The sequence below is a fragment of the Chlorocebus sabaeus genome, chromosome 16 (assembly GCF_047675955.1).
Source record: "Chlorocebus sabaeus isolate Y175 chromosome 16, mChlSab1.0.hap1, whole genome shotgun sequence".
NCBI lineage: Eukaryota > Metazoa > Chordata > Mammalia > Primates > Cercopithecidae > Chlorocebus > Chlorocebus sabaeus.
This window is the reverse complement of record NC_132919.1, coordinates 66190862-66217686: the sequence shown is the minus strand read 5'-3', so window position 1 is coordinate 66217686 and position 26825 is coordinate 66190862. Positions and strand designations below refer to the sequence as shown.

General features: G+C 42.2%; 1 protein-coding gene and 1 long non-coding RNA gene across 15 annotated transcripts in view; one reads left to right on the top strand and one right to left on the bottom strand.

Moving 5' to 3' along the window:
* Positions 1-26077, bottom strand: part of LOC103243248 (leucine-rich repeat-containing protein 37A3-like) — a 61057-nt gene extending 34980 nt beyond the window's left edge. For 3 of the 14 annotated variants that reach the window (XM_073005193.1, XM_073005196.1, XM_073005203.1), the window contains exons 1-3: positions 25315-25912; positions 23588-25053; positions 1622-1707 (exon numbers count right to left, since the gene is read on the bottom strand). The gene's annotated coding sequence lies outside the window, so the exon portion shown is untranslated. Of the gene's footprint in view, positions 1-1597; positions 1708-23587; positions 25054-25314; positions 25913-25968 lie in introns of those variants that run through there. The other 11 variants (XM_073005197.1, XM_073005204.1, XM_073005208.1 and 8 more) reach the window with 9 other exon arrangements.
* On the top strand, positions 9774-10422 carry LOC140708685 (uncharacterized). Its single transcript, XR_012088888.1, has 2 exons — positions 9774-9882; positions 10276-10422. It is a non-coding gene; the product is annotated as an uncharacterized lncRNA (long non-coding RNA).
* Positions 26078-26825: the final 748 nt, after the last annotated feature.

The window sequence follows — 26825 nt, the reverse complement described above, 5'->3', positions numbered from 1 at the left end:
TTGCAACTTTGGGGTGAAAGTTAAATAAAATACTCTAGCCCCAAAATAAGTTCCCACTGAAATGAAACTTTTGCTCCTTTTTTAAAAAAAATTCCATAAATAGTAAATAATGACTGTTTTCTTTTGAGATTAATTTAGAAACTTAATCCCTATTTAAGAGCTTTCATATGCAGTCATGCGTTGCTTGCCATGTGAGGAGCTTGAGAAAGGTGTCATTAGGTGATTTCACCATTGTGCTAACATCATGGCGTATACTTCTACAAACCTAGGTGGTGTAACCCACAGCACACCTAGGCTATGTGGTACGGCCTACGACTCCTAGGCTACAAACCTGTACTGTATGTTACTGTACTGAATATTAAAGGCAACTGTCACAGAATGGCAGGTATTTGTGTATGTAAACATGGAAAAGGTATAGTTAAAATACTGTATAAAAGATAAAAATGGGGCCCAGGCACAGTGGCTCATGCCTGTAATCCCAGCACTTTGGGATGCGGAGGTGGGTGGATCACCTGAGGTCAGGAGTTCGAGACCAGCCTGGCCAACATGGCAAAAACCAGTCTCTACTAAAAATATAAAAATTAGCTGAGTATGGTGGCGCATGCCTATAATGCATCCCGCTACTCGGGAGGCTGAGGTAGGAGAATCACTTGAACCCAGGAGGTAGAAGTTACAGTGAGCTGAGATCACACCATCGCACTCCAGCCTGGGCAACAGAGTGAGACTCCATCTCAACAACAACAACAACAAAAAGATAAAAATGGTATGCCTGTATAGGGATAGCTCCATTATACTCCTATGCAACCACCATCATATATGTGGTCTACTGTTGACCAAAACTTCATTTTGCAGCACATGATTGTAAATGATTGACAGAAAGATCTTCAGCAAAATAGTCTACCCAAGGTATATGGAAGATATTGAGATCCAAGTAATAAGTCATATTTGAAAGGCATTACAGTTTTCGAAAGCTGTAGCACAATCAGTCTTAAGGCCACTTACATTCTCCCCACATCTCTGGGATCCTGTTTGAAGGGAGTTCTAAAAAGGCCTGTGTTCAAGCAGCCCAGCTTCCCTTACTCCTGGGGCCGGGGGAGACTAACCCCTCTCCTGTGTCCACAGCTGTAGTAACACAGTCCTCAGTTCTGTCTCCAAACTCCAAATAAGGGGAAAGAGCCAAAGGTCAAGACTTTAGGAAAAGCCCCAGAAATACCCTGCACTCAAAAAGCAGTTTCGGAGTTTCACATTTTCCTGAGAATGAAGCAAATTATCCTCCAAATTCTGCTGCTTATTTTGAATTATGGTTATACTGCATATGTTATCTGACCCTTGAGGTTTTTTTTGTTTTTCTGAGATGGGAGTTTCGCTCTTGTTTCCCAGGCTGGAGTGCAATGGAGCGATCTTGGCTCACCACAACCTCCACCTCCCAGGTTCAACCGATTCTCCTGCCTCAGCCTCCCAAGTAGCGGGATGCATGCACCACCGTTTCCCCATGTTGGTCAGGCTGGTCTTGAGCTCCCAACCTCAGGTGATCCGCCCGCCTTGGCCTCCCAAAGCACTGGCATTACGTTTGAGCCGCTGCGCCCGGCCCTGTTACCTTTGAGTTTTTATCTCCACATACTTGAATTAAACCGTGTAGTTCTTCTTCCCATCCGACATCTACAATCTCTTCACTGGGTCTATACTCCACAGCTATTTTACCACTTTCTGAAATAAAGTTAGCAAGGATCAATTCAGAATGTTTTTCATTCTAAAACTTCCTGCATATAATGGTAGCAGCCCACAATGAAACATTATTTTGGTTTCTAAAAGCAGAAAATAAGAGCACTTTCCTGGAAGTTCCCTCATTATACCCTTGGATTTTTTCTTTTTTTCTTTTTTTTTTTTTTTTTTGGAGACAGGGTCTCACTCTGCACCCAGGCTGGAATGCAGTGACACTATCAGAGCTCACTGCAGCCTGGAATTCCCGCGCTCAAGTGATCTTCCTGCCTCAGCCTCCAGAGTAACAGGGACTACTCCCCTGTGCCCAGCTAATTCTCTTTTTTAGAGACATGGTCCCACTTTGTTGCCCAGGCTGATCTCAAACTCCTGGCTTGAACTGATCCTTCTGTCTTGGTCTCCCAAAGTGCTGAGATTTCAGGTGTCAGTCACCACGTCTGGTCTCACAGCTCAGTTTTTAACATATGTATGAAATATCAACTGTGTTTGGGTCAAAGGACTTTATGATCTTACAGATGGGAACTAAGGAATAATAACATAGGAAATAAAAAATGTGGAAACAAAAATGTTGAATCACAATATGACTAAATGGAAAGGCATCAGGTGTGGGGTCGAAGTAAGTTCAAATCCAAAATAGAGACCATGGGGCTAGTAGACACTTCACATTAGAAGCACAGCTAGGTGTCTACTCACTGAGAACCGGAATTCCACCAGATACAATGAACAAAGCTTCAGAGTGAAGACATTTGAATATTTTTTTTGGCAGAAAATGACCCACATGCTCTATAGACAATAAACTTCCTTTAAGGCAAACTAGAGCTATAATGCTTTTGGTCTAAGAAGTTTTGAGTGTGTGCAAGGGATACCTCTGCACACCAGGGAGAGGGAGACAACCTACACATTTGGCTTCGTTATTAAAGGTCCTCCCTCCCTATAACTGGATGGGTTATGTCCCCTAAGATCCAGATGAGTAAAAATTCATACACATTCGATGAAATTCCAGAAGTTACCTTCAAACTCTGCTACTCATTGAATGCCATGAAGATATTGGGGGGGGAAAAAAAAAACAAAAAAACCTTTCTGCTCAACAAGGGATTGATATTATCACGTTTGAGAGAACTTCAGAATCTCAGGCCTGAACCCAGGGCTGCTAAATTAGGATCTGCAGTTTCTCACAATCTTCAGGTGATTTATACAGTCATTAAAGTTTGAAAAGCTGCCTTGAAACAGTCCTTCCTAAAACTGAAGTGGAGGAGAAGCAAAAATCATCGGTAAATTGTTCAAAGTAATCTCAAATGCAACCCAAATTTACAGAATCCCAGGTGAAGCTCAGTAATCTGTATTTTTATCCTTCTCCCCAAATAATTCTGATATGCAGGCAAGTTTGAAAACCACTCCTTTAAAGAAAATGGATACTCTCCTTACAAAGTAGAAAGTAGGGTTTTGGAAACTCATGCAAGGGAAGCAAAAAGATGCCTCAGGAGGCAATAATTACAACAGGATTGATGCAAATGGAAGCCGAAGCTTAACCAAAGACATTAATATATGCCTACAAAAGAAAATGCTAACGAAGTCAAGTGGTCTGCATGAATTCTGAAGACAAATGGAGAAGCAAAGAACAAAATTTGTCAATGAATTTCCAGCACAGTCTAGGTTAAGGGAGTGACTTTCTTGACTGAATGACACAGACTCTGGACCACCTGATCGGTTATTACCTTAATGGAGGAATTATATTACAATGTACAGGTACTTTAATTAGAATGACCTGGCAGTTACTGAGGCAAAATTCTCTGCTCCTTTGTATTCTGCAACACAAGAAGGATCTATATGGATGTTCTCTTCTCTGCTGTTTGGATGAACTGGTCAACGGCACTCATTATGCCTTGGGTTTTAAATCTGCATCGTGGTCATACTCTGTTAATTAATTTCTCATATTTTTAATAAAAAGTTTGCCTGTATATTTTAGACAGAAATTACCTTACTTTGCTGAAATTCTAAGAAATCCTAGACAGTTTTCAAGGCCGGGCTCAAATGTCACCTCTACTACCCTTTGCTGTGCCTCCTGGCACTGTGCTTCTGATACTCTGTATGGTCCTCCACGACAGCGCGAGCACGATTATATTACCGGCAATTACTGATGCCCCCCTGGCTCATTTGTTGACTCCTTTAGAGCACAGATCATGTTTTATTTATTGTAGCAACTAAAACAATATTTGTTCAACCAATGACACCCATAAACAAAACTACCTGCCGAGGACAGAGATGCAGAGGTAAAGTCATGCCAAGATTAAATCTCAGAAACCACCGTAGATTTTTCAGAGTTGACCAATACATTTATTGTATTAATTATAAAAAAAAAAAAATCATAGTGTTTTCAGACTTCTAGACTTCAAAAGACAACTCTCTATACAATGTGTGTTTCTAGAAGGAAAAAGTGTAACATTGTCCCCTTATTTCTAATTGGTATCTGAGAAAAAGAGGCCTCACTCAGTATTGGTATAGGGAAGGGGGAAGTTCATTTCCAGCAGAATTTAATACTCCAGAACTAATAAAATCTAATTATTTAATCTGCTATTACATATCTATAAACCATGAATGGCATATCAAGAATAAATAATCTGTGATGCATTTAAAGCTTTTAAAAATGATGAAACTTATTTGTCAAATGTAACAAGGATTCACCTTCTGATGTAGAATAGTGTCCCAGTCTAGTATTAACGTTATTAATGAACAAGGCTATGTTCTTTGAGTACATTCCCTTTGCCCCCAATCCCTATCTTCTGTGTCAGTAATAATATAAAAATCACCAGCTGGCTTTTATAGGTGCTTTCTTTTTTTTGAGACCAAGTCTCACTCTGTCGCCCAGGCTGGAGTGCAGTGGCGCAATCTTGGCTCACTGCAACCTCCACCTCCCAGGTTCAAGCCACTCGCCTGCCTCACTCCCAAGTAGCTGGGATTACAGGAGCCCACCACCACCACAGCTGGCTAATTTTTATATTTTTAGTAGAGATGTAGTCTCACCATGTTAGCCAGGCTGGTCTCAAATTCCTGACCTCAAGTGATCCATCCGCCTAGGCCTCCCAAAGTGCTGGGATTACAGGCGTGAGCCACCATGCCTGGCCTATACAGTGCTTTCTATTTGCCAGACATTGTGCTAAGCACTTTAAAGCGCATTATCTCATTTTATCCTCAGATCGGCTCCATAAAATAACTACCATTATTACCTCTACATGTATATAGATATACGTGTGTGTGTGTATATATATACACATATATATATCTACATACATTGAAAGTCTCACCAGTGTTTTCACTTTTGCTTTCAACCACTATACATATTTTAAAGAGTAAGAAGAGAAACAACCATTTGTGTTTTAAAATTTTCCCAGATACCATTTCTGCTGCTCTTTCTTTATCTCTGAAGTTCTAGTATTACCACTGGTATAATTTTCCTTTGGCCTAAAGACCTTCTTATACATTTATTTTAGAGTAGAACTTCTGACAACACATTCTCTTAGATTTTCTTCATCTGAAATGTCTTTTTTCTTTTTCTTTTTGCCTTAATTGTTGAAGGGTATTTTTGCTGGATATAGAATTCTGGATGGACATTTCTCTTAGTACTTTAAAGATGTTCTGCAATTACTTGAATCGCTGAAAGGCTTAAAGTTGGGGACCGGTTCTATCACATACATGTTTTACAGAAAGGTTCATTACTTTTATATCTTCATTGTGGTCCATAGCCTTTATCATCACTAAATCTTTGTCTCATTTATGAGTTTTTAAATTTTGCTTTGAACCTAAACTTTTGTAACTCCTTTTTATTTCCTACAATGTGGAGTTTATCGGGGACAACAAAGGCAGTTGGAAATACATAACTGGAGTTTCGAAGAGAGGTCTAGGTAGGAAAATGGATCTAGAAGTCATTGATATTTTGGTGGTAACTGAGTCAACTGATAATTAGGGGAAAGTTGGGGAAACTAAATGCTGAGGACTATCACATGTAAGAGGGATGTTTGAAGGAGGAATAACTGGTCAAGGAAATTGGGTCATGAGTGGCAACAGGAAATTTAAGAAGGATGTAGTGGCCAGAGGTATCATACATGCATTGTATATGTATGTAGATATATCTTTCAATGTATGTAGATATATGTCTACATACATATACAATGTATGCATGTAGATATACATTGAAAGTATAGATACATATCTATATGTCATTGAAAGTGTATATGGATATATACACACACACATATATATACAATTATAAGGGAGGGGGTTACAATAAACAAACCTAAATGGTTGTAATACTTTTACGTTGTATTTAGAGGTAAAATGCTAACTCTAAGTAGGTAGGTTAGGTATATATTTTGTAATTCCTACAGCAAAAACATAGCACGGATATGACCAAAAGCCATTTAATAAAACATAACACTAAAAAATATTCATTTAATCCAAAAGTAGGCAGAAAAAAGAAACAGAAGAAACCCCCCAAAAAAGAGATAATCAGAAAACAAATAATAAAATAGGAAACCTAAATCCAGTCATTATCAATCATATTAAATGTAAATGGTCCAAAACACATTAATTAAAAGACGCTGTCAGATTACATTTAAAAGAAAAATTAAAAAAACAAGAAACCATTTGAAAATATAATGATATGGCCAGGTATGGTGGCTCATGCTTATAATCCCAGCATTTTGGGAGGCTGAGGTAGACAGGTGGCTTGAGCCCAGGAACTGAAGACCAACCTGGGCAACATGGCAAATCCCCATCTCTATTTTTACAAATTAAAAAGTAAATGAATATCATGATATATAGATTAAAAGCAAAAGGGTAGAGAAAAATATGTCATTCTAACACTAGTCAAAAACAGTATTATATTACTAATATAAAACGCTAATTTTATATTAGTATTAAATGATGGTTTTTTGTTTGTTTGTTTTTTGTTTTTCTAAGATGGAGTCTTGCTCTGTTACCCAGGCTAGAGTGCAGTGGCACAAACTCGGCTCACTGCAACCTCTGCCTCCCGGCTTCAAGCAATTCTCCTGCCTCAGCCTCCCAAGTAGTTGGCATTACAGGTGCTCACCACCATGCCTGGCTAATTTTTGTATTTTTAGTAGGGACAGTGTTTCACCATCTTAGCCAGGATAGTCTCGAACTCCTGACCTCAGGTGATTCACCCGCCTCGGCCTCCCAAAGTGCTGGGATTACAGGCGTGAGGCACAGCACCCGGCCTGTATTTATGTATGTATGTATGTATTTAGAGATGGAGTCTTGCTCTGCTTCCCAGGCTGGGGTACAGTGGTATGATCTCGGCTCACTGCAATATCCACCTCCTGGATTCAAGTGATTCTCTTGCCTCAACCTTCTGAGTAGCTGGGACTACAGACATATGCCACCGTGCCAGGCTGTTTTTCTATTTTTAGAAGAGATAGGGTTTCACCATGTTGGCCAGTCTGGTCTCAAACTCCTGACCTCAGGTGATCCACCCGCCTTGGCCTCCCAAAGTGCTGGGATTACAGGCGTGAGTCACCATGCCTGGCCAAATAATGGTTTTTAATATAATGATTACTGCCAGAAATAAAGGTTATTTCAGAGTGATAAAGGTGTCAAATAATCAAGAGGACAAACCTGTAAATGTTTCTGCATCTAGTAACAGGGCCTCAAAATACAGGATATGTAAACAGACAGAATTTCAAGGAGAAAGAGAACAAACCCATAACAATCGTTGTAGACTTCAACATTCCTTTATCAGTCATCACTAGAACACGCAGACAGGAAATCAGCAAGGATACAGAAGACTTTAACACAATCAACCAACTTGACCTAATTATTATTTATGAAACACTTTACCTAACAGCAGCGTCTTTCCTATTACAAACTGAACATTTACCTAAACAAACCATGTTTCAGGCCATATACAAACCTCTAATTTTTTTTTTAAATTCATCATACCAAGTATGTTCTCTAACCATAATGGAATTAAATTAGAAACCAACAACGAAGACGTCTGGGAAATCCCTAAATGTTTGAAAATTAAACAGTATGTTTTAAAACAAATCATGGATCAAAGAGTAAGTCATAATAGAAATTTTATAATATTGTGACCCAAATGAAAATGAAAATAAAACACATATCACAAATTCTAAGATATGTTTTTAAAAGTGCACAAAGGGGCTGGGAGCTGTGGCTCATGCCTGTAATCCCAGCACTTTGGGAGGCCAAGGCAGGTGAATCATCTGAGGTCAGGAGTTCCAGACCAGCCTGGACAACATGGTGAAACCCCACCTCTACTAAAAACCCAAAATTAGCTAGGTGTGGTGGTGGGCACCTGTAATCCCAGCTACTCGGGAGGCTGAGGCAGAAGAATCATTTCAACCCAGTAGGTGGAGGTTGCAGTGAGCCAAGATCGTGCCACCGCACTCCAGCCTGGGCAACAGAGCAAGATTTTGTCTCAAAAAAAAAAAAAAAAAAGCATAAAGGAGCACAACGGTTTAGCCTGGAATCCCAGCAGTTTGGGAGGCCACGGCAGGAGGATTGCTTGAGCCCAAAAGTTCAAGCCCACCCTGGGCAATACAGTGAGACCTCGTCTCTATTTAAAAATAAAGAAAGAAAAATCAAAGAAAATGAGGTATATATGCACAATAGGATATTATTCAGCCATTAAAAAAGGGAATCCAGGCCGGGCGTGGTGGCTCACATCTGTAATCCCAGCACTTTGGGAGGCTAGGCAGGTGGATCACGAGGTCAGGGGTTCAAGAACTGACTGGCTAACACGATGAAACCCCGTCTCTACTAAAAATACAAAAACTAGCCAGGCATGATGGTAGGCGCCTGTAGTCCCAGCTACTTGGGAGGCTGAGGCAGGAGAATCGCTTGAACCCGGGAGGCGGAGGCTGCACCGAGCCGAGATTGTGCCACTGCACTACAGCCTAGGTGACAGAGCAAGACTTCGTCTCAAAAAAAAAAAAAAAAAAAAAAAAAGTGAAAACCTTCATCTATAAAGCTTGAGGTTTGGAAAATAAAACCTGGAGGACATTATGTTAAGTGAAGTAGGCCAAGGACAGATAGACAAGTATCACATATTCTCATTCATGTATGAGAGATTAAGAAGTTGATGTCATGGAGATAGGCAGTAGAATGATGGTTACCAGGGGCTGGGAAGCAGTTAGGGATGAAGACAAGTTGATTCATGGGCATAAAAACTCAGTCAGATGGAATAAGTTTTAGCTTTTGTTTGCACAGTAGGGTGACTACAGTCAACAATAACTTAGTGCATATTTTAAAATAGCTAGAACACTTGTTATGCTTCCAATACAAAAAAAAGGATAAACATCTGAGATGATGGATAGCCTAATTAACCTGATTTGATCATTACACATTGTATGAATCTATCAAAATATTACATGTACCCTTATAAATATGTACACTCTACCTTAAGGAAACAGTGAAAAAAGAAGGTGTGGAACAACAGCGACCACAACAAAATCAAAGAGGAAAATCTTTGTGAACTTGGGTTAGTTAGGCCTGGAATCAGCAAACCATGGCCAATCCACTACCTGTTTTTGTAATAATCAAAAGAATAACAATATAACTGATAATTTGAAAATTATGTGAAATTCAAACTGCAGTGTTCAAAAAGTTTTATTGGAACAGCTGACTGCTTTCATTGCTACAATGGCAGAGTTGCAACAGGGACAGCAAGCCTGAAATATTTACTATCTGACCTTTTACAGAAAAAGTCTGGCAAGGTCTGGGTCAGGCAGAGTTGTCAGATGAACACGAAATGTGTAAGAAAAAAATGTGGTAAATCAGACTTCACTAAAATTTAAAACTTATGCTCTGGGAAAAAGACACTGCTAAGACAATGAAACACAAGGCACAGATGGGGAGAAAATATATGAACATCACACAGCCTAACAAAACACTTATATCCAAAATATATAAAGAACTCTTACTAGCCAATAATAAGAAAATGGCCAGGCATGGTGGTTAATGCCTGTGATCCCAGCACTTTGGGAGGCCAAGGCAGGCAGATTGCTTGAGCTCAGGAGTTCAAGACCAGCCTGGGCAACATAGCAAAACCCCATCTCCGTTAAAAATACAAAAATTAACCAGACATGGTGGCATGCACCTGTGGTCCCGACTACTTGGGAGGCTGAGGTGGGAGGATTACCTTGAGCCCAGGGGTCGGGGGGAATGATAGGCTGCAGCAAGCCAAGATCATGCCACTGCACTCCAGCGTGGGTGAAAGAGCGAGACTCTGTCTAAAAATATATATACACATATATATATATAAAAGTAGAATAACAATAAAGAAAGCAACCCAATTAAACATCTTAAAGATTCTGGTATCTTGGCCAGGCAGGGCAGCTCATGCCTGTAATCTCAGCACTTTTGGAGGCCGAGGCAGGCGGCTCGCTTAAGCCCAGGAGTTCGAAATCAGTCTGGGCAACATATCAAAACCCCATCTCTATTAAAAAAAAAACAAAAAAAACAAAAACTAGCCAGGTGTGGATGTGCGCACTTGCAATCCCGGCTACTTGGGAGGCTGAGAGGTGGGAGGATGGCTTGAGCCCAGAAGGTGGAGGCTGCAGTGAGTGGTGACTGTGCCACTGTTCTCCAGCCTGGGCAACAGAGCAAGACTCTATCTCAGAAAAAGAAAAAAAAAAAAAGATTTCAGTATTTTTCCATAAACAATAATATACAGAAGGCAAATAAAAAGATGCACATAAAAAGAGACTCAGAACCATCAGTCATTAGGGACAAGCAAATTAAAAGCAGAAGGAGCTACCACCATATACTTATTAAGGTGGCTAAAAATAAAACAACAAAAACTGACGATGTCAAGTGCCAGGGAGGACACAGGGCAACTAGAACTCTTCACACATTTGCAGGTAAGAATGCAAAATGGTACAGCTACTTTGGAAGACAGTTTTGGCAGTTTCTTATAAACATACGACCCAGAAATCATACTCCTAGGTATTTACTCAAAAGAAACGAGTATTGTGTTCATACAAAAAACATTATGGAAATGTTTAGGGCAGCTTTATTCATAGCTCCCAAAAACTAGAAATAACTGAAATATTCAACTATGGAGCAGATAAATGCACTGTGATACACTCATGTAAGGGACTGCTACTCAGCAATAAAGAAACTACTGACACAACAACACAGATGAATCACAAATACATTATGCACTGTACATGCATAAACTATTTTATTAAAAAATTAAGATACCTTTTTAATAGTCAAACAGGCCGGGCGTGGTGGCTCACGCCTGTAATCCCAGCACTTTGGGAGGCCGAGGCCGGCGGATTACCTGAGGTCAGGAGTTCAAGATCAGCCTGGCCAACATGGTGAAACCCTGTCTCTACCAAAAACATTAAAAGTGAGCCAGGCGCAGTGGCAGGCGCCTGTAATCCCAGCCACTCAGGAGACTGAGACAGAAGAATCACTTGAACCCGGGAGGCAGAGGTTGTGGTGAGCTGAGATCGCGCCATTGCGCTCCACCATGGGCAACAAGAGCGAAACTCCATCTCAAAAATAAATAAATGAATAAATAAATAAAAGTCCAACAGTACATGAAAAAATAATGTGATCAAGAGAGGTTCGCTGCAAGAATGTAAGGGTGAATCAATATAAGATCTACTAATATGATTCTATGAATATCCACTACTGTAATTAATATGTAGCAAGCAGGAGAAAAACTATATGATCATCTTAAAAGATGCTAAGGTGGCATTTGACAAAATATAATAGCCATATCTGATTAAAAAAAAAAAAAACTTACAAAAGCAATTGAAACAGGCGAATACACTCAAATATTAAAGGCCTCAAACCAACAGCTAACCATTACATATCTGCATCAGCTCCGCTGAACCGGGATGGCACTAGATGCCTATCATTATAACTAACACGTGATACTGTGGTGGAGGTGGTGGTAGGGAAAGCAATGTTTTTCCCTCTTTTTTTTTTTTTATTACCCAGGTTCCCATCAACGGTAGAGGCAATGTAATTTGAAGAGAAGAAGGAGATATAATAAGAATATCAGATGTGTATATGATTCATGTTTGCAGATGATACAACTTTATTCCTAGATAAAGTTATTCCAATCAAAGCAAAAGCTACAAGAAACAAATAGAAAAAAAATAGGTGGCTGAATTCAAAATTAAGTTTAAATTAATGAGTTTTCAACTAGAAGCCCCCTAGGAGAACAGGTATTTTTATAGACAAATTAAAGATAAAATGAGATTTCATGGCACAGGTGAAAATATTTAGCAAATAAATCATACTTCGCCCAATTTTGTAAAAAGTATGTACATACACATGTGCCGGGTGCAGTGGCTCACGCCTGTAATCCCAACACTTTGGGAGGCTGAGGCTGGCGGACTGCCTGAGCTCAGGAGTTTGACATCGCCTGAGCAACATGGTGAAACCCCATCTCTTCTAAAAAATACAAAAAATTAGCTGGGCGTGGCAGCGAGCACCTGTAGTCCCAGCTACTCGGGAGGCTGAGGCAGGAGAATCGCTTGAACCTGCGAGGTGGAGGTTGCAGTGAGCCGAGATCACGCCACTGGGTGGCCTGGGTAACAGAGTGAGACTCCTGCTCAAAAGAAAGAAAGAAAAAAAAAAGGATGCATGTACACATGTTCACCTAAAGATGGTTACCTAATGAGAGGAACCAAAATATTAATGTTCTGGGTTTTCTGAATTTTCTACATTACTTTCCTGATAAAGAGAAAAAGCAAAAATAAAATTTAAAGATTTTACTAGATTTCCAGAAGCATTATTTATGAAAGTCAAAGCTTTTTTCCTAAACTAATTATCAAAATCACAGACTAATGAATAAATGAATGTCAAGAGCTCAAAAATGGGGTGAAAAATCTAAGGCCAGCCACAGCCTGTTTTTGTAAATAAAGTTTTATTAGAACACAGCCACACTCATTTGTCTACTTATTGTCTATGGCTGCTTTCATCCTACAAGGGCAGAGCTGAGCAGCTGTGACAGAGCCAGGTGGCCTGCAAAACCTAAAACATTTACTAATTGGTACCCTAAGAACAAGTCTGCCAATCCCCTGACCATTAGATAATCTAGTCCATCCTACACTGTACAGGTGAGTAAACTGAGGTCCACAGAAGAATGGCTTCTCTATGGTCCAAACTCAAGTTAAGTAAGAAGCAATGAAGACTCCATTTCCATGGTACTTTCTACCACTTGGCCAGGAAATTCTCAGAACAGACATCCTGCTGTTTGGGAGGTAAACCTCAGAGTCTCCTATCACATCGCATGTGAGTGTATTTGCCAATAAATTCATGAGAAGAGGACTTTGGGCCTAGTAACTATCCAACACCTGCTAAAGGTCTGAGTAAACCTTAGTAGATTCTAGAAAAAGTAACTTTAAAAACCACATAGGCCAGGCGCAGTGGCTCACGCCTGTAATCCCAGCACTTTGGGAGGCCCAGGCGGGCGGACTGCCTGAGGTTAGGAGTTTGAGACCAGTCTGGCCAACATGATGAAACCCTGTCTCTACCAAAAATACAAAAAAATAAGCCGGGCATGGTGGCATGCGCCTGTAATCTAAGCTACTCGGGAGGCTGAGGCAGGAGAACTGCTTGAACCAGGGAGGTGGAGGTTGCAGGAGCCCAGATCACACCACTGTATTCCAGCCTGGGTGACAGAGTGAGATTCCATCTCAAAAAAACAAAAACAAAAACAAAAAAACACGTAAGCACAGACTAGGGAAGGTTTAAAAACAAACAGATGCTGAGAGTATAATCTGGTTCAGTCTTCTAAATGGCACAGACTGTAACCCAACAATCCAGTCCCACTCCTAGGAACCTACCCTACAGAAACACCAGCTTAAGTGACTAAAGATACTTCTCTAGCACATTTAGGACAGCGCTGTCTGTAAAAGCAAAAAGGGCCTGAATTCTAGGCAAATAAATATTATCAGCAAATGCAGTTATGTGTTAATAAAGAAGGGGGCACTTCATGTCTTTACCTTACAGAGGGTCCTAACCTTCTGAGCATGTAAATTTGTGACCCTTGCCATAAACAATCTCCACTGTTAGGTTTCTTCTGAGACAGAGAAGATTCACAACTCATGCCATTAAGGCAGTTAAGGACAACCAGCATACCTGGAAGAAGGTAATCTTCCCAGTTTACAGAGGATCAGAGATCCAATGCATTTCACCTGGATAATTCAGACTCAAAAGTTCAAATATGTATCTGAAATTACAGTAAAGTCACTTTAAAACTTTTTATTCTTTGCACAGCACTTTGAAAGCACAGTACAGTCAAAAGGTGGAGACATGAGTAATTTACTGAATGAGACTTTCAGAAGTGTGTGAAATAATTTTGATGTCTACAGAAACAGGGAAAAGTGCACTTTCTTTCTATCTACTTGTTCTCTTGATTACTGTAAGAAGAGTGTTGAAGTCTACAATATTGTTAAGGATGTGTCTGGTTCTCCTTGGAGTTCTACGAGTCCTCATGTATTTTGAGGCTTTGTTATTAAGTTCATAAACCTTTAGGAAGGATTGTTTTAGGATGGGCTAAGGTGTTATTCACTGTTTTAAGTGTTGGACCACTTCTTGGTCCAAGGACAAGAGAAATTCCACACAGATTAATATATGCATTTCTGAAATACTTTTTAACTTCCATAAATAAAATATACACACAGACCTCAAAAGAGGCACTATGAACATTCTGAAATCGAGCAAGAAGCCGTATTTCTAGTAAAGCATATAAACTGCACCTACTGAATGTTGCCATTTGGTATGAATCACATGGCCATGCCGTTTCCCAAGTGTGTGAATTACAGAACATATCCATGAGTAGAGAGGAGTCCAAGCATAACTTTCTTAGCAAATCTCAGGGGGTTCCATAGATAAATAATTTGACCAGTGACTCCTGAGAAAGAGATTTTATATAGGAGAATCCAGACACACTAGGACATACTAACATCTCACAATTCAGTTTGCATATCAACATTTACATTTTTATAACACTGAAATTCTCTGAGTTATCAAATTTAATTTCTCAACCAAAAGTCTCTGAATCCTAATCCTTCCTTCCCTTCTGGCCTATATATATGACTCTTAGCTTAATTTTACCAGGACTGTGGCAGATTTTCTAATCATGTGTTAACTGACTGCCTCTTCACCCTACCACAAAGAACAACAAATAATGGAAAGTCATCTCACACATGACCCCAAATCTTATTGCAGAAATGCGATACCATCACATACACAAATAACGCGGGGCCCAGAGTCTCCACAAAGGAGGACCTCACTCAGCCAGATCGCTGGGGCTACCCAAGCTGTGCAGGATTTAGGGCAAATACAAGGCTAGGAAAAAAAGAGATGTTAGGTAAATTCTCACTGGTCTAACAGAGGCAGACTGCCTACAATGAGTCCAGGGGAACTTTCTGCAATGATAGGAAATGCCCCAAATGCTCTACATTTGTGTGGTGCAATACACGTGAATACAGAGCACTTGAAATGAACATATAATAGCTGGTGCCACTGGAGAAACTGAAGTTTTCATTTTACTTAATTTTTTTTTTTTAAGAGATGGGTTCTCATTCTGTCACCCAGGTTAGTGTGTGGTGGCATAGTCCATAGATGACTACAGCCTCAAACTCCTGGCCTCAAGCAATCCTCCCACCTCAGCCTCCCAAATAGGTAGGACTACAGGCACGCCATCCTATGCCCAACTATTTTAATTCTTTTGTGAAGACAGGGTTTTTACAAAACCCTGTTGCTCAGGCTGGTCTTGAACTGCTGCCTCAAGTGACTTCCCACCTCAGCCTCCCAAAGTATTGAGACTTACAGGTGTGAGCCACCACGCCTGGCCTACTTAGTTTCAATTAATTTAACTCTCCACATTTGTCTAGTAGCTACCATACTGGACAGTACAGAGGGTGAAAACAATCCACAGGCTTTGACTCAACATTCAGTTCCACAATTACCTGTGCTGCCTACTGCATTCAAGAGATTTAACCAGGCACTACAGAGACTGACTGGGACATTCCCTGCCCAAAGTAGGGTGTAATGAAGGAAGGGCCAGATCATTAACAGGCCATTTCAGTTCCACGTCTTAACAGACAAAGATATAGATAAAGGGGTTAAGTAATCAAGAGGATAAAACAATCCTTCCTAAAGGTGTATGGACTTTAGGAAGAAGCCTCAAAATACATGAATACAGAGCCTCAAAATACATGAAGATTGCGAGAACTTCAAGGAGAAACAGACAAATCCTTCACAATAGCTGTCGACTTCAACACTTCTCTCAGTGATCAACAGAACAAGTAGAAAGACAGATCTTAATAACACTATCAACAAACTTGACCTAATTGATATTCATGCAATACTCCACCTAACAAAAGCAGAATACAAAATTCTTTTCAAGTACATATGGAACATTCACTTAGAGTGACAAAATTTTGGGGTGCAAAACAAACTTCTAAAAATGTTTTACAAAATTAAAGTCATACAAAGTATGCTCTCTGAACAAAATGAAATGAAATTAGAAATCAGTAACAGGAAGATACCTAAAAAATCCCCAAATATTTGGAAACTAAAATAATTAATGCACATGGTCCTGGAGGTTAAGGGGGTGGGAACCAAAGGAACTCAGCCCCACCTAGGGGTACAGGGAATGGTGATCAGAGATGGCACGCTGGAGAAAGTGATGGATGGGTGACTAGGAGTTAGGTGTGTGGGAACTACAAAGAAATCAATATTACTACATCAAGTTGAGATGAAAAGAAGAAATAAGGAGTGAATAAGGAAAAAAGAAATAAGGGAGATGTAAAAAGTAAAGTAGAGGTTCCTCTTCAAAGATTTTCCTCCCTGTCTAATTAGGAATAAATAGTAACTTCTCTTACAAGCAAAATTTATTCGAAGACCTGTGCTAACATTCTTAAATATCTGCTAGCCGTAATAAAAAAATCAATGTGCTTTATGTTCTTAGCTCCCACAATGTAGCCTAAGTATTTGCCCTGGCATGCTTATAGTGGTCCAAGCAAGCATTAGGTCATAGCCTGTTCCATTTTATTTTATTTATCTTATCTTATTTTATTTATTTTTTTGAGATGGAATTTCGCTCTTGTTGCTCAGGCTGGAGTGCAATGGCATGATCTTGGCTCACCACAACCTCCGCCGCCCAGGTTCAAGTGATTCTCCTGCCTCAGTCCCCTGAGGAGCTGGGATTACAGGCACGTACCACTATGCCCAGCTAATTTTGTATTTTTAGTAGAGATGAGGTTTCTCCATGCTAGTCAGGCTGGTCTCAAACTCCCAACCTCAGGTGATCTGCTCAACTCGGCCTCCCAAAGTGGGGGGATTACAAGCATGAGCTACCACACCTCGCCTCCTCTTCCTTATTTAAAAGTGTTTTTACCTTTCTCAACATTCCATAAGTTACTTCTTCCTTTGTTCCCCTCTACCTTTGCCTCTTTTAAAAGTTCTAAGTTACTAGCCAATAGGGACAAATACAGAATGTGAGGTCCCGTTCCAGTCAAAGGAAACCAGACAGAGCAGTAGGGTAGACGCTTCAGTTTATAAATGACCCTGTCTTCTTTGTTCGGTGTACTCTCATGGCAAAACTGCTGGCGAGTGTACCCTTTCTGCAGGAAGTAATAATGGCCTTACTAAATAAATTACATTTATGTTCAAGTGCTATTTCTTTACAGCACTGGGGAGCAAGCATTTCTAACAGGAGATTTAGAAGTCAGTTCATCCATGACTCCTTTTCTCCACTCACCACATCCCAGCCTAACCAATCTATCATTAAGGATTCATTCTAACTCCTGAATTATTTTCTGCCAGGCGCGGTAGCTCACACCTGTAATCCCAGCACTTTGGGAGGCCAAAGTGGGTGGATCACTTGAGGTCAGAAGTTCAAGACCAGCCTGGCCAACACGGTGAAATCCCCTTCTACTAAAATTACAAAAATTAGCCAGGCGTGGTGGCACACACCTGTAGTCCCAGCTACTCAGGAGGCTGAGGCAGGAGAATCGCTTGAACCCAGGAGGCAGAGGTTGCAGTGAGCCATGGTCATGCCACTGTACTCCAGTCTGGGTGACAGAGTGAGACTTTGTGTCAAAAAAAAAAAAAAAAGAAATTAAAATTTAATTTGCAATAATTCAGCAAATAATCGTAGTTATCTACCTAAGAGAAATGAAAACATACGTATAGATAAATGTACACGAATGTGCTCAGCAGCATTATTCATAATAGCCAAAAAGTGGAAACAGTTAAAGTGTCCATGAACTTACGAAATGGATAAGCAAACCATGGTCTCTGGGCACAGAGGTGTGTGCCTGTAACCCTAGCTACTCTGGAGGCTGGAAGGCTGAGGCAGGAAGCCTGGGCCCAGGAGTTTCAGGTTAGCCTGGGCAACATTGCAAGACCCTGCCTCCATTTAAAAAAAAAAGAGTGGTATAGCCATACAATGAAGTGTTATTCAAATATAGTACTGATACATGCTAAGATATGCATAAACCTTGAATACATTAGGCTAAATGACAGAAGCCATACATTGTATTATTCCACTTAATAAGTAATGTCCGTAAGAGACAAATCAACAGAGAATGAAAGTAGATTAGTGGTTGCCAGGGGGTGAGCAGGAGGGAGGTGAAGAACAGGGAGTGACTGCTATAGGTATGGACTTCTTTTGCAGGGGCATAAAAACATGCTGGATTAGGTAGTGTTAATGGTTGCACAACTCTGTCAATATACTAAAAAAAACCTAAATTATATACTTTACAAGGGTTACATTTTACAGTATGTAAATTATATCTCCATAAAGCTGTTACCTTTTAAAAACTGAATTTTCATAAATATTGCTTGAAAATCATTCTGCAATTTAAAAGATGTTCAGTAAATGTTAACTATTATTCTCACTGTTTTTAAAATGTGACAATCACAAAATAATATTTGAAAATAACTATCTAGAAAAACATAAAAATTTTAGATATATGCCAGCAGACAAAACAATTAAAACATTATATTTAATTACATGCATTTTAATTCTTTCCATATGGTCACTTTCGATCTTTTAAAGTGCATTTCAATGTATAAATTTTTTTTTTTAAGTTAAGAAACATGCTGCCTCCTGATGCTTACGTTAAAGAACCAAAAGCAGAAAAAAATTAGAGGCCGGGCGCGGTGGCTCCTGCCTATAATCCCAGCACTTCGGGAAGCCGAGGCAGGTGGATCACGAGGTCAGGAGTTCAAGACCAGCCTGGCCAATACGGTAAAACCCTGTCTCTATTAAAAAGTACAAAAATTAGCTGGGTTTAGTGGTAGACACTTGTAGTTCCAGCCACTCAGAGGGCTGAGGCAGGGGAATCGCTTGAACCTGGGAGGCGGAGGTTGCAGTGAGCCGAGATTGTGTCACTGCACTCCAGCCTGGGTGACAGAGTGAGACTCCGTCTCAAAAGAAAAAAAAAAATTAGAATAATTAGTGTCAGTGTTAAGCTAGTGCTGAGATCATAGCCACTGTCAACAGGCACTCAAAGAGAAGGAAGAACAAGGTGCGCAACAGGACTCAGGGAAGATCTCCCAGGAAGCGGGATTCGAGCCTGGCTAAGGAGCAGGAAGGGAAAAGGGCATCAGCTAGGATTTGCTCCTGCCTTACCCAGATTACCACCTGCCCACCATGACTACCACTCTCTCACCCCCATGTCTCCACCATTACGGGTCTTTAGTCAAAGGGAAGACACGGGGTCTTGAGGACTGAGGAAAGGAGGACCTAACAGAAGAGACCAGAGCTCCTGGTCTTAACATGCCCAGTCCTTTTATATGCATGTTTCAATACAAACTTCCAAACACGCCCATGCGTGAGCAGAATAGAAAAGCGTGAACCGTATGCAAGACTATTTATTACTGCATAACTAGGACACGCCTCTCTACTACTCACAAATCATGTTGCCTAACTTTTTCAAAACGCTTTTGGCTCTCATTTTAATTCCCATGTTTAACCTCTTGAGGTACTGATACCTGAAAACAGATGTCATTAATTTCCCTTATAATCTTGACCTCCCTATTGTTCCTGAAAGTACTATCATTCTTAGGGAGGCATAGGTGATGCATTCCTCTCTCTACACTCTATGTGTCAAGGCCTGAAGAACTCTAAAGTACCTCCTGGACTGATCTTCCATTCAGGACTACAAAACCCACCAGCTATCTCGTCCTTGTCAATCCATCCTGCAGAACAGAAGCTATGCTAAACTTCGTGGCATCCCTCTGAAACCACACCTCACTCTTTCAAGATCTTCCGATCATCCCATACCCAAAGTTAAAGATTTGAAATAGATTTGAAAGACAGAGAGAGTTTCAGGCCACTTCCCTAGTAATTCTCTCAGTTTGGGAGAAAGGCCACACCAGTGGTTCAACAGCATCTCTGTGATTTGATGTGGTTCCGTTTCATGTTTGTGCATGGTGCTGCTGGGAATACAGCATATCTCCTCGGGGGGTTCAGGAGGGAAAAGGTCTGAGGATCACAATCTAGCCCAATCCTTATTCTACAGATGAGAGGGAAAGCACAGTTGCTATAGCCTGATCCTCTAGGTACTGCCCAACACAGCATACAAGGGAGCTTTGGTTTATTTCCTATTCACACTCTCAGGCTCTTGTTAAACCGAGTTACTTGAGACTGCCCACACTTTACAACAAGTGCCTGCTACTCCTCCTGCTCCCTCCCCCTCCCTCCTTCAATCTGCCTGTCCTTACCCTCCACATGCCCATCCAGGAAGCCTATGCCCACACCAATCCCCTTAAACAGGGTACATAATCTCTCCCTCCTTTAAATGCCCACTGCACTTTGTACCACACCTGTAGCAATCAGAAATTATACTGAAAAGATATTAAGTTGACACTGGTGGGAATAATATTGTCAAACCAGTGATAAATTCTGTTTGAGGTAAATCTATGGTTCCCTCATGGCATCTCTGCCACTGATCTCCACTGTCACAATCCTTAGAGGACATAAATCACTAACTCTCTCAGGATAACACCAGGACTTTTGTTTTATGAAGTCATCAGAGGTTCCAAGTTTTAAAATTCCAGGTAAGTATTCTCAGAAGTCTCACACAAGACTTGAGACTGAAACACAACATTCTGTTTTAAATACAATTTCTTAAAATTAGCAAATGCTTAATTTCAAAGTGCTGTCAGAACTTCACCAAATGCCTATTGAAAACACTTCCTACACAATCCTTCTCATTATATTGGCAATGTCATAAAACCTATAGGCTGAAATAATTCTAAATTTAAAAAGTCAAAACAAATTAATCAAAGCATTATTCAGCCACATGCCTTCAGCTTAAGCAACCCTAGGTGATTTCAATTTTACACTAAACAGTTGTCATCCTTACATTCTTCCCATAAAAGGAAAACAATCTTCAATAAATAAACTTTGTATGACTTTAGTAATATCAACTAAAGTCACTGCATTAAGTTATATTAGCCACAAAATACTGAGTTATTTCTTATACTAGGAGTGGGTGATTTCTTAGGAATGTCAAATGTCAGTAACTAAGCCAACGCTGTAAACTATAAAAATTAATCAAATTACTCTAAATTACCAATAAAGTAAATTCCTCTTTCAGCCTTTGCAGTACAACAGGATTCAAATTCATCATACTTCTTTATGTGTTATTCATATATCTTAAACCATTCTTCCATCTACACATTTACCTGACAGCCCTCCACCCAGGAAGTACAGACTATAAAACCATTGAAACTAGTACTGAGCCTAAACAACTCACTGTCACGCGTTGTTACTCATTCGAGGCAAGTGGGCATGTTCTAAAAGTTTAGAACTCAAAACATCACTCACATCTGGTGGGGTAGGGGGCAAGAGAAGGGAACTTAGAGGGCAGGTCAATAGGTGTATCAGTCCACCATGGCACACGTATACCTATGCAACAAACCTGAACGCTCTGCACATGTACCCCATTTTGTTTTTAGAAGAAATAAGGAAAAAAAAGTCACATCCATTTTACCATAATCTTAAGAAACAATGTGCTGCAAAAGGTAAAACATCCAAATTAACATCACAGAAAATAAAGGAAAATGCCTGGCAAGCAATATGAAACAGCAACTCAAAAACAAAGTAACTCTTGCAATGAAAAACATTCACTGGGCTGGGCGAGGTGGCTCACGCCTGTAATCCTAGCACGAGGAGGGCGGATTGCCTGAGTTCAGGAGTTCGAGAACAGCCTGGGCAACACGGTGAAACCCCATCCCTACTAAAACACAAAAAATTAGCTGGGCGTGGCCACGGTGTGCGCCTGTAGTCCCAGCAACTCGGGAGGCTGAGGCAGGAGAATTGCTTGAACTTGGGAGGCGAAGATTGCAGACAGCCAAGATCGTGCGTGCCACTGTACTCCAACCTGGACAACAGAGCGAGACTCCGTCTCAAATAAATAAATAAATAAATAATAAAAATAAAAACATTCACTGATCAAATTGTCCATTAAAACCCAATTAGAAAAGAACAACAACAAAAAAAAACAAAAACCAATTAGAACAATTTTTAGTTTCCTAAATCCAAAATATTTAGGGGTTATGACACCCGCTGTAGAATTATCAAAACTTCATCTATTACAAGTTCTCATCTACTAACAATAATTTATCCAACCAACCTTTGATGAGCAGCGGCTATGCGCGAAACACTGTTACAGGAGCTGCAGGGGAATAGGCTCAATGCTGTCTCTACAGAGTTAATCATTTCATATACGGATAGGACAAGTAGACACACAGTAGGCTACAAGTGTCATTGAAAAAAACAAAATAGGGCCGGGCGCGGTGGCTCAAGCCTGTAATCCCAGCACTTTGGGAGGCCGAGACGGGCGGATCACGAGGTCAGGAGATCGAGACCATCCTGGCTAACACGGTGAAACCCCGTCTCTACTACAAAATACAAAAAACTAGCCGGGTGAGGTGGCGGGCGCCTGTAGTCCCAGCTGCTCGGGAGGCTGAGGCAGGAGAATGGCATAAACCCGGGAGGCGGAGCTTGCAGTGAGCTGAGATCTGGCCACTGCACTCCAGCCTGGGCGACAGAGCGAGACTCGTCTCAAAAAAAAAAAAAAAAAAAAAAAAAAAAAAAAAAAAAAGTCAGGCCGGGCATGGTGGCTGACGCCTGCAATCCCAGCACTTTGCGAGGCTGAGGCGGACGGATCACCTGATGCCAGGAGTTCGAGACCTCGCAGCGTGACTAACATGCAGAAACCCCGTCTCTACTAAAAATACAAAATTAGGTGTGATGGTGCATGCCTGTAATCCCAGCTACTTGGGAGGCTGAGGCAGGAGAACTGCTTGAATTTGGGAGGCGGAGGCTGCAGTGAGCCGAGATTGTACCATTGCACTCCAGCCAGGGCACTAAGAGCAAAACTCCTTCTCCAAAAAAGAAAAACAAAATGTCACAAAAGTATCAAAAGTAAACACATTTTTTTAAAGGACACCTAGCTACAAATTGTAATTTAAGTCAGCTTATGCACAATCATCAATCCTAAATATTATTTGCTAGGCCTTCAAATAGGACTTACTGCCCTGCCAAAATGTCTCAGCTCTAACCAGAAAAAACTTCTCCAACGGGTGTATGCAATCCAGTCTCCATGTTTCAATTACCGGCTCTGGGTACAAAGACCAACATGTGATTTCTTAAGGTAAAAGTTATTACTATAAAAGATGTACTAGGCCGGGCGCGGTGGCTCACGCCTGTAGTCCCAGCACTTTGGGAGGCCAAGGTGGGTGGATCACGAGGTCAGGAGTTCAAGACCAGCCTGGCCAACATGGTGAAACACCATCTCTACTAAAAATACAAACATTAGCCAGGCGCGCTGGTGGGTACCTGTAATCCCAGCTGCTATGGAGGCTGAGGCAGGAGAATCTCTTGAGCCCGGGAGGTGGAGCTTGCAGTCAGCCAAGATTGCGCCATTGCACTCCAGCCTAGGCGACAGAGCAAGACTCTGTCTCAAACAAACAAACAAAAAAAAGATGCATTAAAAATTAGGTTGGGAAGAATTTACATGTATTCCCTTCTACATATAAGACATAAATATCGGACACTTGATTCATTCCCTTCATTCTCTAGCCAGCCTCCCAGGGCAAGTCTGGCAATGATTCTGACTATTGGGCAAAAGAAATTACTTTTTCAGTTTATGTTAGGACAATCTACATGGGTTTACATTTGGCTTAATATAATACTACCCTACTTCTCCAATAAGTATTTAAGCATTTATTTAAAAAAACAGAAACTTTGCAATTTAACCACTTCTACTACCCTAGTTTCTCTGAGAAAGACATGACACAACTCACTTCAAGGAAAAAAGCGTACTTTTTCATCACAAGTATTTCCTCATAAACTTTATTTTTTAAATGTTTTTAAAAACAGATTCTAATTAATCTAGATTTGCAAAATTATAAAGGAAAGTCTTGCCGGTTGTTGTTTCGGTTAATTTCACAATTTAGTAAACTGCAACCACGTATTTAATACAAAGTAGACTTTGCGGTGGGGGCAGGGGGCGGGGGTGTTTAACAAAATGCACCAGCCTAGAGAAATGTTTCTGTGTGAAAACATAAGAGGGGTTACCATGGAGAAATTCACTACGGATTTCAGGAGGGCTTTTTCCTCAGAAATAAGAGTGAAAAGAAAAAGTCGCTGTGTAAGAAATCTGATACTGACGCTGTGTGACAGAAGTTGGTCCAAAAGTTCATCTTCGGCAATTATGTCTAGATGATCAACTACACATCATCTGCAACAGGTGACACGAAACTGCACTCCCTAAGCAAGGCAAAGCGATCAAATGAGTTAAGACGCGCGTTCCTGCGGTCTTATACTTTTATTTTTGATTTAACCAAAACAATTTTGAATCGGATGAATTACCAAATTTGGTTGGGTCTTGTTTGGCTTTCTGCTTTGCTTTTTAATCAGCCATTTACCAGCAGCTGTTGCACGGGCCCATTAGCACTCGAATAATAAAAACACACAGTACCAGATAAGGTTCCCCTACTAACCCAAATGATCCGTTTCCTTAACACAATTTAAAAACCACAGCTAGGGGTGTGAAAACAGGCGTGTTTTTGTGTGTTTGTATGCCACAATCTGTCCAAATCCTTAACTCCCTTTTAAGGAACAGATATATAATAAAAATCCGAAAGGAACCACATTAGAAATGCAAAGAGGTTTGCAAAACCAGAGGCTTCTTTCATTCCGGAAAACCACACCAAAACAAGGGGAGAAAAATGAATGCAAAGGATATGTGTTTGCCAAAGTTTCAATCCTGCCCGGTGGAGACACTGCACACGGCACAAATTCTGAGGAGGAAAAAGAGGGGGTTGGCAGGGGGGCGGGGGGGGGGGGGCAGCGAGAGAGTGCGGCCTGCAAACTGCAACAATGCAATCTCCGCTTTGAACAATGCGCCTCTTTCCCCTCGCATTTCCCCCTCTGCTTAGGGGTCGGCGGGGTTGGCGGGAGATCGGAGCAGGATGCACACCACATAAGTGAGCAAGCGGGGAGGGCGGAGAAGGGCAGAGGAGGTGAGGAAGGAGTCTGCAGCAACTGAGCTGCGTGGGTACCTGGAGTGCTGCTGTAGGTACTACAGCTCCTGAAGCTGCTTTCCGTGTAGTATCTGGCGTCCTCACCGTCGTCTTCCAGCTCCTCCCGATAATCGGAGTCATCGTCGTGCACCACTTTGTTGACCACGCTCCGGGCCGCGGTGGTCCGGGCTAGGTGGCTGCCCCTGCCTCCTCGCCCCCGCCCCTCGCCCGCCCGGGTCGCTGGTGCTAGCGCCGGGGCCCGGCGGCGGCGACTTCCGCCGGCTACTGCTGCCCAGCCTGGGCGAGCTCAGCCGCGTCTTGGGCACCACCTCAGCTTGGCGGCTGCCCACCTGCCCCGGCTGCTACCGTGTAGCGGCGAGCGGAGCCTCCGGATGGGTCCGGACGTGGGCGGCGGCGGCGGCGGGGCCGGGGCGCAGCGCTGCGCAGCGGGAGCCGCGGGATGCTTGGTCGGCCTGCCCCACCGGCCCCTCTTGTTGGAGCCTGAGGCGGGGGAAGAAGGGAAAGTGGACGGGGAGTGCCTGGCGCAGTGGGGACGGTGGGGAGCGCCGGGGCCGGGTGGGGAGGCCCTAGGGGCCGGGCGGGAGGGGCCCGGCCGGCGGAAGCGGGTGGAGGGAGAAGGCTCAACCGAATTGCTGGGGCCCCACTCCGGATCGCCTTCAACCGCCATCTTACTTCTTCCCGCTACTGGAGGGCCGTCACGCGAGCTGCGCCGCCGACGAGCCTGCGAAGGGGCGAGGTGGCGCGGCGGCCGCTAGGGAGAGCGCGGGAACATTGAGTCGAGAGCGGAGAGCCCGGGGCGCCGGCGCGGCTGGACTCCGAGCGCGGGTGGCGCGGCTGAGAGAGACCCGCAGCTCGCTACACGCCCCGCGTCTAAGGCTTTCGGAGGCCACAGTCTCCGCGGACCCCTGGCTGGAGCCCAAAGCTAGCCGGACTTCCTTCCCGCGGCTCCGCTTCCGCGGCTCCGACAGGAAGGCAGGAGAGCCCCCAAATATCATTCCGCCCCGCCCAGCCCTCTAGGGAAACAGCTAGAGAAAGAAAAAGAAAGTCGCGGATGGGGGCGGCCCGAGCGACCTAAGGGACGGGGCAGCGCCAGCGACCGAGGGAAATTAGTCGGGGTCGGGGGACAGGGAGACAAGCCCCCAGAATTTAGGAAACTGCGAGGCTTGGAGCTGGAGTCCTGAAATTGACTCCGATGACAACTGTTCCGGATCTGTGCCGGGAGCCACGCTCCCGGATGCCCCGCCCGGAGGGAGGGGGGCCCTAAAACCTGTTGCGCGGAATCCCCACTCCGAAAGCCTCAGTAAACTCCAGAAGGCAGCTGCTGCATGTTCCAATCTCCCGCCACCTTCCCAGTGTCCCAGCTAGGACCCCGACCACCTAAGCAAGAACTTATCTCTCTTTTGCAGTGGAAAAGAGGGAATCCTGCCCGAAACCTACTTCACGGTGTTATAGGTTTGTATTATCGGGAAATAACCTTTATTTATTTACTTGAGAAGTCACTAGGTTTGAGTTTAGCCCAGGGTACATAT